Source organism: Mustela nivalis (assembly GCF_964662115.1).
Source record: "Mustela nivalis genome assembly, chromosome: 9".
NCBI lineage: Eukaryota > Metazoa > Chordata > Mammalia > Carnivora > Mustelidae > Mustela > Mustela nivalis.
The window spans coordinates 108,254,664-108,271,813 of NC_139028.1; the positions used below are offsets into that span (position 1 = coordinate 108,254,664).

Below are 17,150 nucleotides of genomic sequence, written 5' to 3' on the forward strand. Positions count from 1 at the left end.
CTCATATTTTGTAAAGATTATTCCTTTTACCCCACAGCCTGTAGAAGTCATCTGTAGAAGAGAGATTTTGTTCTCCTGAATCTGTTAAGGAATTGAATATATGAGAGAAGATAAACTCTTTTTACATTGATTTAAGAAGGTGGTTTGGAAAAAACTTGCAAATTGACACAAACTCACAAGCAATCACCGAATAAAAATAGCTTTGAAATAGGTTTGAGGGAAGTGAGAATTTTAATAAAGTCATAGCCTTGGTATTGCTGTCATTCCAGCCTCCTGTGGATTAAAGCCCAATGGATGACTCATTCTGGTAACCAGTGGTCAAACAGAGGTTTGAATATTTTGAATATTTCAGGGAGACCTGTCTGAGAAGTGGTTTAGAATGACTTTGTGAATCCTCAGCTCCTCAAGTAGCTGAGCATCATCTATTAATACTAAGGAGTAAAATAGAAATGCAGGAGGTGAAGGGGCTTTCCCCACAATGAGAAAGTCATGAAGAGGAAGAGGCAGGGGAGAGCTTGGCTATCACTTCAGTTGACTTACCGTGTGTACATGTCTCTAGACATGTACTGTCTCTAGACAGTTTTCAGACCAGGGCATTTACAAAGGATGGTTTGGCCTCCTGCCTTGTCCCACCCAAGAATGAACCCTCTGAATGTTGGTACATTGAAAGAGTGAAAGTGATAAAAATGTCATCTTTCCACTCAAAAGCTTCTATAGAGGTCTAAAGTCAATAGATAAAGACAGTAAAATAATTTGATCTTTTGGTAAAATGTGTGAGGTATACAATAACATCCGTGTGTGTGATTCTTACATTACTTGGAGCCGTCTATTTTCGGCAGATAGAATATAAAAGATGCAAGAACAGCTAACAATAAAGATCTCGCCTCAGCAGGACCATGAGTTGCTTCTTTTATTTCTGTATCTTTGGATGAGCACGAGGAATTTCAAGTGATTTCAACATTGGATGAAACCTAATCCTCCCAGCCAGGGCCATGCTCAGTCAAGCGTGCCGTGTAAATCGCCATGGTGCCAGGCCACTGGGAAAATCTCCCAAGGCCAGGCAGCCTAGAAAAGGTAGATTGCCCCATACCTATCAGCTGGTCTGCAGGTGAGGCAGATTTCCTTTCCTATGGTTTAATTCAAGTATTTGAACCCAAGGCAAACTTTTGAAGGGCAGAGGAAAACCCCAATTAGTCCATTTCTTGTCTAGTTTAAAGGTAGAAACGAAGTTAGGGAAGATAATTACCAAGAGATGCTGTGTTTTTATCCACATGTTCAAGGTATGAATACTGTGTTTACTTAGGTAGTGTCATTTATCCTCTGAAATACCATCTCACAAAAGAGGGAAGCGAGAATGAGCATCTACTTGCCCAAGTCCCTGCCCTAGTACCTGACAGGTTTGGAGTTCTAGTTCTGGCTCCAAAGCTCACTACACCCACTGCTGTGGGCCGCCTAGCAATAGAGGTTATTTTATGTTGAAATACATTCTCCATCTCTGTAATTCATTTTCCTTGGATAAAGCCTATGTGGACTTGTGCCAAATCCTGGCCTGTGACAAATCTGGTAAGTTTCCAAACTTGGAGAAAAGTCACCAATTCTGAGCTTCCTCATTTATGAAACAGAAATGAACTTCACAGGTTGATCAATGGTTTAGACAAGTGAGTATCTGAAAGTACTTGTGAATGGCATACAAACCGAGTATATAATGGCTCAAACAGCTTGGATTTGTTTAAGGCCTTCCGCTGAGGAGAGAGCTCTCATCTCAGAGTATCTCAGTGTCTCAGAGAAATACCAGTTGCTCCCCGGAAGCCCATCTGGTCACAGCCTAGACGTCACCCTGTTGCGCCTGTCAGCCTTTGGCCACTAGAGACCAACCCAGCAGCTGCGAGGAATCCAGACCTGAGACTGGCTGTCGTCTACACTCAGAAGGTACCATTCAGAGAAGGTGGGGTCAGACAAGGAGCACCCTGGCAGACACTGCCCAGGGTGTGTGAAAGCACGCATTTAGACATAAGTCTAAATAAGTCCCCTGCCATATAGCCCCACCCCCAGGGCTAGAGAGCTTTGGGGAATCTGCCCTGGCTAAAAAGTAGAAGAATTAGCACCACGACTTAGTCTTCCCTCTTCTCCATTAGACCATCCTCATCCTAGGAGACACCTGGTATTTGTGCAACCTTTTCATTCCCTCACATCCAGCACTTTCTGGCAACCCTTCCAAGCCCACGGAAAGTGTGGGGACAACTCATAACCCAGACTTCTCTGGCCACCCCAGCCACCACCTCTGCTATCATCTGGTGGTCCTATAATGCCATCCCTCCCTGGATACGGGAAAAGTAAGACCCAGTCCGAGGTAATGGTGAAAGGTGTTGTGCCCTCCAGGATAAGTGTCTTTCGAACGAGGGATCCAGGGAAGCTTTTTAAAAACACGTTTCTGAGGCAGGTGTCTATCTTTAGGTCAGACCAGCACTATGCCCTACCAGTAGGTAAACATTTAGGACTGCTTTCTCTTCTCTCAATTACCCCTGGCTCTTATCCTCAAATCTTGGGGGTGGAGGGAGAGTGGGGGGTTACACAGAGAACATAGTATGCCACTTAAAAACAAAAAACAAACAAACAAAAACAGTACTAAGCTCCAACAGGCTTTGAGCCGTTTCCTGCCCTGCTCCAACCAAATTCAACAACAGTACGTATTGTATGTATTGATGCTCGCTTTGGACCAGTAATAAAGATACAGAAAAGAATGTTAATCATAGTATCAAACATTTAATCAGTGTTCATTTTACACTGTGCCAATCATTGTCCTAAGTGCCTTATGTGCATTAACTGCTTTATTCCTCACAAAAACTATGAGATAGGTACTGACCAGGTTCAGAGTAAGCCACCCCAAAATGTGCTGCTTTGGCATATTGATAAGTTACTTAAAACAGCCTGTGCAGGGGGCACAGGATGCTCTGGCCCCCTTTGTCCCCTGAAAGCAAGAACTATATCTCCATGGGAAATTACCCTCCCGGTGCCGGGGCGGGTCCTCCTCCACCAGAGAGAGAACTGAGGGCTGAGAAGGCTGTTTAAACAAACCTTGTTACTTCTTCACTCATTTATTACCTCAAGCCCAGACCCCTTGCTCTTGTCAATTCTTCACAGATGTGTTTGTCTAAAAGGTGTAAAAGCTGCCTGCTCTGGTCACTTCTCTGAGTCTCATATTTTCCTATGCGTGTGTATGAAACGAAACGTGTTTTTCTCCTCTTAATCCATCTTCTGTCAATTTAATTCTTAGACCAGTCAATGAGCCTAGAGAGGAAGAAAGAAGTTTTCTTCCCCTACAGTACAAAGAATTCTTACTGTACAACTGAAGAAAGTGGCACAGACAGCAGGTGGTCCCCTGCCCTGCAAACACAGGAGGCAGGACGGCTCTGAGAAAGACAACAGGTATACAGCCAATGGGGACAGAAGTCAGGGTGCAGCTGGTTGCGCCAGGAGTGAGAAAGCAGAGCTGAGGGAGCCCCACAGAGGGGAGGAAGGAATGCAGAGAACTCCAAACAGGCATTTTGGGAGCTAGGGTTTTGGCCTGGGCCGAGGGGGTGGGCGGGGGTGGAGTAACGAGAAGTGGGCAAGAACATTTTGGAGAGAAGGAGCAGCACTAGTCAATGCCTGCAAGCTGGGAGGCTTGGGCATGTTTGCGAATGTTCCCCAGGACGGAGCGCAGGGGTCTCCAAGAGCCACAGGTTGGGGGAGGTGCTGACACCTTCAGCAGACGCTCTCTTTGTTTTAGAAAACCAGTTCAGATGGTTCTGTAAGAGCTGTACAGGACGTGGAAGTGCCCCAGGGGCAGAGGGATCCGTTAGGAAGATGCTGCTATTCTCAAGGTAGGATATGTTTCAGCTGTTCGTGGAAATGCTAGAGGCACTGGGATACAGAGGTGGACACGACATAATCCCTGATCTTTTAATATTTGAATTCCGGTGGGGGAAGGCAGGCAACACATAATAATTTAGAGAGAGGTAAGAATCATGTAAGCAATCAAAAAGGTGTGATTATAAAATTACTAAGAGATGGGGCCATGATGGGCTTTCTCAAGTGGTTCCCCCCCCCCCCAGAAATCTGAAGGATGGGGACTCAGCCCCCAAACGGCCTGAGAGTAGGTACCGTGGGCACAGAGAACTAGTGAGTGCAAAGCCCTGAGGCAGGGCTGAGCTTCCCATTCTCTTGGAACTGAAAGGAGGCCAACACAGCAGAAATCAGGAGGAGCAGGGGAACAATGCCAGGGCCAAGGCCCTCGGCCAAAGACCAGGAGAAACGCATCTGTGGCTAAACAGGTGGCTTTATTGCTCCTTGCAGCGAGGAAGAACAAGCACCATGGGAAACTGTGAGGTATCTCAGTAAGAGAGTGTTAGAACTTACTGTAGAATGAGGCTTCCTCTGGGTGACTCAGAGGAGGGCCAGGGAAGGCCAAGCTCGCCCCAGCTTGGATGCTGTCAGCGAGTGAGGGCAATTCTATGATTGGGGTTTTTGTGGGCACCACAGGGACCTTGCTCTTGTCTTGGATTAGACAAAATTAGGAAGTGGCCCTGTTTTGTTTTACTTATCGTGGTCTCAGGATAGCTTTGTGTGAGGTGATGGTTCTCTGAGATTATTTAAATTGGTTAGGCTCATGGGCCGTGAGCCTCGGACCAGCTCATAATGCTACTGCAATTGAGCCACACATGTCGGATCAAGGCTGCACATCACGGCCTGCATGTTTTCTTGCTCACCCGCAGTAAGAGTATGTGTGGACAGGGATCTGGATTTTATTTTAACTGCTGAATACAGACAACAAGTGTACAACCAACCCTGAGAGCAGCCAACATGAGGTTAATATTTCCAACTCTATGAGGTAGGTACTGGTGGGGTTCAGGGAAGGCCACCCCAAAATGTGCTCCTTCTAGATAAAAATGAACCCACTTGTAGAATTGCTCCTCGTTTCCACAGCACACAGTTCAGAGCAAAACTGTACTTCACGGTAACCTTCCCCAAACCAACCCAAGTCCCAAGCCTATAATGAACCCCAGCTGACACTTCCTTATTGACGTGCCCTAATGTCCCCCATGATATGCTGCTGTCTCCCTCACTGCAACAAGCCAATAAACCCAACTTTGACTGCTGATGTTGAACATCATGCTAAGGAATTTAGCTTCATTCTACAGGCAGTGAGGGACCATTCAAGGTTTTTATATCAGTGATCCTCTTAAAGTTGGCCTAAACAAGACCAAGACCAGAAGGAAGGAAAGATAAGGAAAAATCATCAGGGTTCATGTCAGTTCTTCTGCCTTAGTTTTATAGAGAACTGCAGGGGTTCCCTGGCCCAAATCCAAGTGCAGAACCCCCTGTGATTCTGACGGCCACCAGAGCTTGAGTTGTCCTAAGGCATATCAGGAAATCGCCCTACTCTCCACCTCCCCAACTGGGCCAATTGGCGTCTCCCAAGAAGGTTTTTCATTATAGCCATGTTGGAACTAAGATTGAACTTAGCAACAAAAATGTATAGAAAGGGCCAAAATTTGGTTCTAAGCTTTCCAGAAGTCAAAACAAGGACACAGACCTCCTTATTTTATGTGAACTCAGTGTCCTAAGATAGCGACAGCCATGTTGTTCAAGGCTGCTCCAGGAGACAGCATTGCATAGTGTCCAAGGGGCAACTCGTTGACGGTAGCCTGGTGGTCTCCATTCTATCAGTGGCTGGGATAGGACTATAGCAGCCTCTCTTCCGTTCCCCAGAGTCCTCAAAGGGGCTAGGATGCTGGATGGTGGCACCATGCTGCCACCTCCCCTTTGCCCATTTATTTATTTACTTTTGCCTATCTGCCTTGAATACTTTGAGACAGGGAAAATTTCAGTTTTATTCACGTTTGTATTTATTCAAGCACTTCCAATGGGCAAAATGGGGCTTAAAATTGATTTATCAATGAAATCAAACATTTAATAATCTAAGAGAAGCAGGTCACCTTCTGGTCTTCTTTCATTCAGCAAGCATGTACTCACTAGGGGTTCTGCCTGATATTGAGCTCTGGAAGTTCACCCCAGTGAGCACGCTACCCCTCCCCCCATCCAAAGAGTTCCTAGTCACTGTGGGTCAAGAACTCAGGCCACGTGACCAACTCACAGTGACATACTGCTGAAGAGATTGAGAGGAGTAAGAAAGGATTCTTCCTGGAAGACTGAAGGGGTGTGTGAGGTAGGGGAAGAATAGGCAAACAGAAATGTGTTGTCAGGGGAGAACTGAGACCGTCATCAGGAAGGAAAGAATCTGCTGAAAGAATCCTCCAAGGCTAGCAGAACTGAACACATTCGAAAATGTGCCTGCCTGAGCCCAAGAGACCTGTCCCCCCCAGGAAGCTTTGCCTTCCCGCTTAGAATTTGCATCCCTCGTTCACTTTCTCATCATGTTTTGTTGGAAGCTCTATGACATTTCCACAATGAGAATTTCTATTTTGTGGCTGTCTGACCCACTCAACTGTGAGTCTTAATGATGCATCTTTGTGTGTCCAGACCACTGCTGCTCACCTCTGCACATCACCAACAGAATTATCTGCACCTTGTGGGGTGCCTGGTGGCTCAGTTGGTTAAACATCTGACTTCAGCTCAAGTCATAATCTCGGGGTCCTAGGATTGAGCTCCACTTTGGGTGCCCTGCTCATTGGAGAGTCTGCTTCTCCCTCCCCCCCCTCTCTGCTATGCTCTCTCTCAAATAAATAAAATCCTAAAAAAAAAAAAAAAATTATCTGCATGTTGTGACATCTCTGGGTGACGTGCCAGGCACAGTACTAAAGGATTTACTTGTATCATCTAACTTAATCCTTGTAACAGTTTATGACATCAGTCTCATGATTATCTCCATTTTATAGATGAGATTAGCTCTCAGAGAGGTGAGATGATTTGTCCCTGTAAACAAGCAGGTGTGCTGGGAAGGGGACGTGAGCTCGGGTCTGTATGATCTGGCTCTGGGATCCTACTCTTAAAGCAGTGGCAAATCAGACTTCATAGATTTAAATTTAAATTTAGAAAATTAAGATTTGAGTTTTTAAAGTCTAGGCTGTTCCAAGATGCTTTGTATCTATTAACTCATTTGGTCTTCTCAAGTAACCTAAGAATTTAACATGCTACCTCCATTTAATGGAGGACCAAACTGAAGCGCAAGGAATTATCAGAGGCCGATATCTGACTCGGATCAAAGCTATAGATTTACTGCTATGCTCAGCTGCAGTTTCCTGCTTCTCTGAACCTCCGTTTACGCTCTGGTAAAATAGGGATATTCCCAGTGCCTAACAAAAATCATTTTTCAAGGAATTAAATGAAGCAACATTGGGGCGCCTGGGTGGCTCAGTTGGTTAAGTGTCCAACTCTTGATTTCGGCTCAGGTCTTGGTCTTAAGGTCACGAGTTTAAGCCCCATATTGGGCTCCACTCTAGGCATGGTGCCTACTTACTTACAAATCAATCAATCAATAAACCAACTTTTGCAAAGGGTAAAGGCTAAAACTTGGTAGGTACCAGGCATTAGTATTCATAGTACTGGAGGCATGGGACTTTGGGCAAGTCACTTAACCTTTCTGAGCCCCAATCTCCTCCTATGAGAATTACTTACCGAACTCAGGGTTTGTGAAGATGAAGTGAGATGCTTTTAGAAAGGTACTTCTCACATAGGGAAAGTCTCTTTAAATGGTAGTCATGACAAGTCTGGAGAGAGCACGGGAGAGGCCATAGTCAGTCCTTAGCTGGCGGCATACATCATCAGACCAGCACGAGAGCTGATCTCAGATAACCCAGTGTCCGTTGGATTTCAGCTGCCTCTTCCTCTCAGGATTTGGAGCTGGCACCAATACTACATCATCAGTATCCAGATATCTTCCCATTTGGAGCTTGAGCACTTGAAATACTAAGAAATGAAACCCAAGTTGGGGAATTGGGGTCTTGTGAACCCTCTGAGGTCATGCTTCCTGACTACCAGCCCCTAGAGTCTCTCCATGTACCTTCAGAATTGGCTCTAAAAACTCACACCCCGAGGCACCATCTGAACTAGGTTCTGCATGCCCTGGGGTTCTAAGGTTTATGGCTTAATGGGACACCCTCAGTTTCTCCTGGGACAGCCAGAGACCCACTCGGGTTAAACTGTGACGTAGCCTGTGTTACAAGAACACTGCGAAACTTGCTCCCAAGAGACTGATGTCTTGGATTAGGGAACGGGAATTCACTCTGGCATATCCACACTCAACAGCACCTCCGTAAGGAAGGCTCTCTGATAAGGGTGGTTGGGAGTGAGGGAGATTCTGGGGACACATGTAAGTTTTCCAAAGCTAAGCTTCATGGAACATCTCTCCCAAACAGTGGACCTTTTGATTCCTTCCTACCAAAGACCATCAGGAATACACCTGTATTGGGGCAGAGTTGGGCTTATTGGCTCCTTGCAAAAAGGGAGTGATAGCAACCTGTCACTCGGCAGTGGAGAGGGTGGGGCTTCTCAGCCAGAGGGTGTCAGGGAAAGGGACTGACAGGACTTGAGTGTTAGGTGATCTGGAGGAGGGTCCCAGGAAACAGTCTAGTTCTACAATGGTGCCTTCCCGAAGTGCAGCCAATTCTGTATTTGGGTATCTGACTTTTTATCTAGGTCGTAGAAGACAGTGGGCTAAAGCCTTAATTAGGAAGGATGCAGCAGACCTGTTTTTTGTTTTAAGTTTGGACAGGATTCCTGTCATTATCTGTGCATTCAGACGGAGTTGGGCTCCGCAGTCTTGGGTGGCCCCGCAGGTCCTCTGTTCCTCTGTCAGGATGCCTCCCTAGAGTCCCCTGTAGCTCCCCATTTCTTGTAGCAACTGCAGCCAGAGCTTCTGCCCGCAGCAAGAGCCACCGCAGCCACAGTGGGGCCCACCCAGGTGCTAGCAATGGCCCATGTTCTTGGGCCCGAGGCAGCCTGGCTGGGAGGGACGGGTCATGGATGCTGGCCTGTCACCAGTGCTACAGCCTCACCGTGATTGCTGAGCACGGGACTCAGCCAGGACAGGGAGCCTGTGGGTGCTGTTGCCATTAAGCAAGGGGGTGGGGGGTGGAAGAGAAGGGGGCATCCGCTCGGCTGTCTGCTGCTGGTCCAAGAGTGGCCCGGCCCAGCCCCGAGGCAGGAGAGGATTCGGCAGCCATCGCTGAGGCCGCCCAGGTGTTAGTTGTACCCTGAGGGACACTTCATGGGGTGGTCCGTGGGGCTGTCCTGACAGGGGCCAGGGCTCTCTGATCCTTCACAAGGCCCACCAAGGGGTATTCCAGCTGTAGCTTTAGACCCCCCAACGGGGACGGCCTGGGCTGCGCGCAGCTCTGAGTCACGGCGGACACACACCTTGAGGCGCGCCGGAGGGGGAAGCCTCAGGGGCAGGCCTCCGCCCAGGTGAGCCGGCTAGGGCTGCGGACGGTGGGGGTCCCCGAAGAGCTGGCGGGCAGGGAGGCCTCCGAGGCGCGCCCCGCACCGTGCTGCTCGCGGGCTGGCCGCGGGGTTGGAAGAGCCGGCCCCCGCGGCGGGGCGGGCGGGTGTTTAGCTCGCCCGGAACTGGCCGGGCAAGAGCGGGCTCGGGAGGCGTCCCGCCCGCCCGCGGCCTCGCCCTCCGGGAAGACGCCCCCACACGCCGGTCCGCGCCGCGGCCGCCCGCGCGAGCCCCGTTTCCGGTGGCCTGGGCTCGACGGCGGGCGCGGCGCTCTCCTGCGGGGTGACGCCCGCCCGGCCCGGGTGGGAAACGCGGCGGGGGCGGCGCACGTGACGTCGCTGTCCCCGCGAGCCCGCCGGGGGGCCGCGCTCGCCTCGCCCGGTCCTCACGGGTGAATACGCGCGCGCGGAACCTCGGCCCCGCGCCCCCTCCCCGGGTTCCCTGCGCTCGCGGGGTCCGCAGATGCCGCCGGGAGGCGGGCGGCAGGTCTGGGGTGCCGGGCTCGGGGCCTTCCCCGAGTGGTGCAGTGGCGGGACCGGCTGGGACTCCGGGCGGTGTATCTCGACGTCCAGGCGGCGGCCGGAGAGCGCAGCGCGGAGCCCCGGGAGGAGGATGGGATGTGGATGGAGGCCGCCCGGGTGTGGGTGCAGCCGAGCCCGTGGGCGGTGAGCTCGGCGCGGGTCTCCCTGCGCCCTCCCGCCACGTGCACGTGGTCTGGGGTGCGGTTGTCGCTGCTTCGGTGGTGGGGCACAGCGAGCAGTCGCTCCACAGCCCCAGCTCCACGCTGCGCAGGTTATAGCACAGCCCCCTCACCCCTACAGAGCCCCCCTACCCCGCCCCGGTACCTCCACGGCCAGGGCCTGTTCCCTCGGGCCTGGTGAGCCCGGCCCGGGGCAGGGCCAGCAGGGGCACGGGGCGTGGGCAGAGGCTGGAGGAGAGCGTCACCTGGCTGCCTGCTGCCGTCCAGCGACTCCATGGCCGGAAAGCGGAAATACGTCCAGTCACAGGGCAGTGACTTGGCAAGACTTAGGTCCCTCGCCAACAAGTAGTCCCTCCCAGGCTGTCCCCCATGAAGTCTTCAGGGAAAAGAACAACCATCATGGCTGTGATCAGAAGCACCAAGGGGAGTGATTGCGCTGGGCCAGGGACAGGACGAGGCTGGTGAAGAGCAGGCCGCGGGAGGGTCCTCTCCGTTGAGCTCTGTGAAGAAAATCACATCTCATGGACTGAGCACCTAGTGTGTTAGTCTCCCTGGTTCCTGGCCCCAGGACGCGGGTAGGGCCCTGCTAATGCTGTTGCACTGAATGAGGATGTGACCCAGGGGCTCAGCCTGGAAAACTGGGTCTTTACCCCCTTGACCAGGCAGCTTGTGAGTGAGGCACTGTGGCTGGGAGGTCACATTTAATTTACTGCAGGCCTGTTTCTCCTGGGCCTTCCACAGACATTGCAGAAGAGGAGCCCCCTTCTGGCTGGGGCAGGTTCCAAGTAGCTCGAAGGTGACAGTGTCCCTGCTCCAGAGCCCAGGCGTGTGGGCAGTCTGAGCTTCTGAAGGAGGCTTAGCTGCCCATGAACAGTCCAGGGTCCAAGAACTGTCCTCCTCCTTTCCCAGCTTGGAGCTCTGCAGGGGTGCCCTGTTCCTGAGATCAGCAGCTCCTCTCAGTGTGATTCTGGGCTAGGTGCTGTATAATTCTATTTTAACCTCTCACCAGTGGCCTTTTACATTTTAGGAATCTGAGGCCCAGGGAAGTCAGGTGAAGTACCAGCGTCACAGTGAGGTGCTCGGTAGAGTGAGGATTTGAATCATTCAATGAATGAATTTGGCATTTATCGAATGCCAAAGCACAGTTTCCATCCAGGGATCTGTGCCTGTCCTTCCTAAGCAGTGTCAGGGTCTGGATTTGGGATCTCTTAACCCAGTGGGATCACTCCTGGGTAGATCTGGTTTCTGCAGCGTGCTTGGAGCAACTCTTCTCCCCAGCATGTGTGGGAGAGGGGACACCATCCAGAGGAATGGGTGTTGGCCTTGATGTCCTGATATGAGCTGGAATCCGGGTCTTAGCAATTTCATCAGCTGAGGCCTCCCACATTGTGGCTTTCTTCCCAGAGTCCCACTTTTCTCATCTGTTGTACATTGAGAACAATGCAAACTTCTTCAGGCTTGAGCTGTTAGTGTAAAATGCCCCACAGAGTGCCTGGCACAAAATAAGGTATCCATTTAGTAAATCGGGTTAAGTGACTTGTTCAAGGTTTGGATTTACACCCAGGTTGATCTGACTCCAAAGCTACATGTGGTTCCTTCCACTCTCTATTTTTGCATTCTCCTTATTAAGAAGTGTAATTGATTTATCATAAGGTACTTTGGGGTAGATTATTTGCTAGAGAGAGACTGTTCTCTGGGGAGACAGTAAAGCCTTTTTCCCCCGCTGGTGTATCTTCCTATGACAAGGACAAGTAATCATGCTGCTTTGCCATACCCTGCTCAGTCCCTTGGACTTGTGACTTAAGAGCAAACACCTCATGTCACTGGAAATCCAAAGGAGTCTAGAAATTCATCTTGTTTGGTGATAACTCTTTCCCAGGACCTGGGGCAGTTTGGGGCATTTTATAGCTGTGGAAACAAGAGAAAATAAACGTGCTTTGGTTAAGTGGTGGGCTAAGCATTTGTTGATGTGGATCAGATGCAAGCAGGAGGGCAAGGAAAGTTCTAAAGATTTGTTTTGTTTTGTTTTGTTTTGTTTTGTTTTTTACCAGCCCTGGGCAGCATTTGCTGAGGCCTGGGGACGAGGGGTTCAAATGGTGCCCTGAACTCACATCCCCTAATTGTTCAGAGGCAGCGTAAGGAACCTACGGGCAGGGCAGCCTTGAGTTAGATGCCAAGGCTCTGTGACCCCAGATAAGAAGTGTGACTTCCTGCAAAATAGGGGCAAATAGGACTTTCTTCACTATTAACTTCGCTATTGAAAAAAATTACAATAAATGCTTGTTATGGAAAAGTAAAAGAGTAAAGAGGTTAGATAAAGCGGAAAAGACCTCCTTCAGCCCGTCCCACTCCCCAGAGATGACCACGTGAACAGGTGGGTATATCTCTTTTCCACACATGTGAAAACATGTACGCACTTGTACACACACTGTTTTCTTGTACAAACGTGGTCCAAGGCCATACACACGTTCATTTTACCCACAGAGAAATTGATTCCCGGAGAAAGTGATGTGCACAAGGTCATACACAATAGATTGTAGCTAGGCTGAATCTGAGTCCCTGCCTCCTGACTCCATATGTCCTGGGCTCCGTCCACACCCCATCCTTCCAGCCTCTGGGCATCCTTACTCCAGTTAAGCTTTCCAGGGGGTGCACATACGATTACCCTTGCAGATCAGCAGAGGAGGTAGTCCAGATGTTTAATGCCGCACACGTTGTAGTCCCAGCTGGTTAGAATCCATACGGGCTGGAAATGGCCTTCTTGAGGTTACTGGCTAAATAGTGGCCCTGTGTGTGGGGGTCTCATTTCATACCTTACCTGTCTCTCAATGCATAGTTGAGAAGGGAATACAGGAACGGAAGAAGGAAGGAAGATGCAAAATGGTCTTAAATAAAACCGCAGTAGAAGAAAGAAAATGCTTTCAACAGAATCACAGTGTTATCAACTGTAGCAATATCTATCTATTTTTTTTTAATAAGGACAAAGGCAAGGAAAACAAAAGCAAAAAGGAACTATTGGGACTTCAAGATCAGAAGCTTTTGCACAGCCAAGGAAACAGTCGACAAAACCAAAAGCCAACCTACAGAATGAGAGAAGATATTCACAAATGACATATCTGATAACAGGCTAGTATCTAAAATCTATAAAGAACTTATCAAACACCCAAAATACTAAAAGTCCAGTTAAGAAATGGGCAGAGGACATGACCAGAAATTTTTCCAAAAAAGACCTCCAAATGGCCAACAGACACTTGAAAAAATGCTCCACATCACTTGGCATCAGGGAAATACAAATCAAAACCACAGTGAGATACCACTTCACACCAGTTAGAAGGGCTAAAATGAACAAGTCAGGAAAAAAAAATGGTGAGGATGTGGAGAAAGGGGAACCCTCTTCCTCCACTGCTGGGAATGTAAGCTGATGCAGCCACTTTGAAAAACAGTATGGAGGTTCCTCAAGAAGTTACAAATAGAGCTATCCTACGACCCAGCAATTGTACTATTAGGTATTTACTCAAAAGATACAAACATGATACAGAGAGGCACCTGCACCCCACAATAGCAATGTCCACAATGACCAAAACATGGAAAGAGCCCAGATGTCCATCAACAGATGAATAAATAAGAAGATGCAGTCTGTATATACAATGGAATATTATTCAGCCATCAACAAATAAAAATCTTACCATTTGCGGAGATAGGACTGGAACCAGAGAGTAGTATGCTAAGTAAAGTGAGTCAGTCAGAGAAAGACTGTTAAATGATTTCACTTATATGTGGAATTTAAGAAACAAAACAGAGGATCCTAGGGGAAGAGAGGGAAAAATAAAATAAGGCTAAATCAGAGAGGGAGACAAACCGTAAGAGACTCTTAACTATAGAAAACAAACTGATGCTTACTGGAGGGGCGTGGGGTGGAGAAGTGGGTAAGTGGGTGACAGACACCTAAGGGCACGTGATGTGATGAGCTCTGGGTGTCCTGTGCACCTGATGAATCACTGAACTCTACTGAATCTAATACAATACACCATATATTAATTGAATTGAAACAAAATTAAATAAGGACAAGGAAATCATGCTGCTTGAGAGAAGGGAAGAGACAACAATGAAAAATGAAGTAAATAGGAAGAATTTGGCTGAACTGGTTTTGGGGTGCAGCTTTGCCCTCAGTGGCTCTGTAACCTTGGACTTAATCTCCTTGAGCTTCCGTTCTGTAGATTGCCTGTGAAGGTGAAGGGGAAGGAGAGAAACGAAGAGGAATTGAACCAAGATTACCAAGACTGAGGGTTCTGGGAGACTTTTAGTCTGGTGGGCTATAGACAGTTCAAGTCAGGGCTGGTCTGGGGAGCCTAAATTCCAGATGAGGGTCTTCAGGCCTTTCTTACCTTGAGTTCAAGCTGTTGGGGATTCTGGAGTAAACCTCGAAATAAGTTTCATTCTTTAAAGTCCTATGGTTTATCTTGTAGAGTCTGGGATAACTGTTGAGGGGATGTGGAGGTATGGTCACAGGGGTGGCTTTCGACCTCCTTGGTTTATGGATTAGGATTTTGACTGTGTTTTTACCCCCACGAGCATAACTTTCTGCCTGTTTTAAAAGCCATGAGTGACCATAAAATAAAAGGCTCATGGAATGGAAAATTTGATTCTACGCTAGAAGCCCAAAGTGTTCCTCCCTGCATCAGCTTCACTGACCAGCAGAGGGCAGTGCAGACAGCGACATCACCGCAGGTGATTTGTGCGGTGGAAGGGCGTTTTAAAATTTTTAAATTCCAGTTGTGGTAAACAAAGCAAAAACAGACAAAGAAAAATCTCACATAACATAAAGTTTACCATTGTAGCTATTTCTGATTGTATAGTTCATTAGTGTTAAGTCTGTTCCCACTGTTGTGCAAACAACCTCCAGAATTTTATTTTACAGAGGAAACCTTGCACCCCTTAGGCCACCAATCCCCATTCTCCCCGCCCCATAGCTCCTGGCAAACTACCCTTCTTCTTTCTGTTTCTGGGAATTTGACGGCTCTAGGTGTCTCGGAGATGTGGAATCATCCAATGCTTGTCTTTTTTTTTTTTTTTTTTTTTAAGATTTTATTTATTTATTTGACAGAGAGAAATCACAAGTAGTCAGAGAGGCAGGCAGAGAGAGAGAGAGAGGGGGAAGCAGGCTCCCTGCTGAGCAGAGAGCCCGATGCGGGACTCGATCCCAGGATCCTGAGATCATGACCTGAGCCGAAGGCAGCGGCTTAACCCACTGAGCCACCCAGGCGCCCCAATGCTTGTCTTTTTCTGACTGGCTCGTGTCACTTAGGATAATATCTTTAGAATTCATCTTCAGCCTGACGTGTGTTGGGCTTTCCTTCCTTTTTGAAATGATTATTTTTGCCTTTTGCACAATATGCAGATGTCACAAATCTCATCTTCCTTGATTTGAACTCTGCTGGTATGTCCTGTATCTGCAAGTGGGGGCATCAGTGTTGGCCTTCAAGTCCTGCCTGAGCCAGCCATGTCTGTGTGTTCGTTGGGCAGCCTGGAGTTCGTGTGCGGGGGTTCCCCGGGGGAGGGGGAAGCCTGGAGCTCCGTGTGCGGGGTTGACTGGAGGAGGGGGAAGGAGCAGGCACCAATACATCCACTCAGTGGGCTGTCCCTGGGTAGGGCATCTTGACTGTGTGCACAGGGGTGGGTATTTGTGCATACTTCTCTTTAACTTGGGGTTTCCACATCTGGGGATCCGGTGAAAGGAATGCTTCAAATAGACAAATTCCCATTCGGTGCATTTGGAGTGTCATCGGTGGTGAGGCACAGCTCACAGCTGTGACTGCCAGAGGGAGTCCTCCCTGAGGCCTGCAGCTGCTGCCCATTTGGGGTGTGGCCAAGTGTACACTCTTCTAGGGGATGGGAAGAGACATCTCTTAGCCAGTGGGCTTTAAGCTAGACCCTGAAGAACAAATAGGACTTACTTAGACAAAGAATGGGTAGAACAGGGTTTAGCAGAAAAGTTATTTATACGCTAGCCTAATTACAGAATTTCACCCCTCCACCTTAGTTGCCAAGGTCTGTGCTCCTACTGGACCCGTCTTGTTCCCACCAAGGGCCCCAAATATGCCCTCACCGTGAATCTGCAAATATTGCTTCTAGCTAGTGATGCCTGGCCAGCGAGGGACCTCTTGTAAATCCCCTGGATTTTAAAGATTTATTTATTTGAGAGAGAGAGAGGGAGTGGCGGTGGAGGCAAAGGGAGAATTTCAAACAGACTTGCTCAGCGCAGAGACTGACACCGGACTCCATCCCACAACCCCGAGATCATGACCCGAGCTGAAATTGAGAGTCAGAACCTTGACGGACTGAGCCACCCAGGCACCCCAATCCTGTGGATGTTTAAAATAGACTGGTTAAATGTTGGTGTAGTGATCAAGCGCCTATGTCATCTCCCAGATGGGTTGGAAAAGGTAACAGAAATAGGGTAGACTTTGCAATACTGGGGGAATCTGTGCAAACACAAGACTCGTTCTTTTTAGTTCCAGCGTAAATATGGAGAAATGAGCTCAGGTTCCAATAAAAGAGCAGCGCCCCCCACCTGCCCTTGTGGGCAGAGGGTGACTGTGTTAAACTTAGCCCACCTGTCCACCAGCACCTGACGCTCAGAGGAGTCCCTCCATTTACAGGAAAGATTGTACCATAAACTTGCAGAGGCTGGATACTAGGGAGAGTCAGACTTGGGTAACATCCCATGCCCGTGAGTAAATGTGGAAAGAATTCACACACAGGCTGCATGTTCACAGCACATTCGCTACTGGAGACCCTTTCCACTTGGGCAAGGCTAGCAAACGGCCTTGGGAGTTCAGCTTCCGGTGTGTCCCTTTGGAAGAGTCGGATGGGAAGGCTGGCGGGGAGCCACAGCATATATAAGCTTAACGTAGGGATTTGGCTTGTTTACCATATGACTTGTCTTTCTCTCTCAGGCCTAAATTGCTGGGTACAGGAGCTGCAGGCTTGAAAACCTGCACAGAGGGTGAT

The 17,150-nt window shown here is 48.8% G+C and overlaps 1 long non-coding RNA gene across 1 annotated transcript in view; it reads left to right on the forward strand.

Moving 5' to 3' along the window:
* The first annotated feature begins 9,104 nt into the window (after positions 1-9,104).
* LOC309873031 overlaps positions 9,105-17,150 on the forward strand; it is a 47,057-nt gene continuing 39,011 nt past the window's right edge. The window contains exon 1 of the long non-coding RNA XR_014316154.1: positions 9,105-9,405. This is a non-coding gene — a long non-coding RNA (uncharacterized lncRNA). The remainder of the gene's footprint in view (positions 9,406-17,150) is intronic.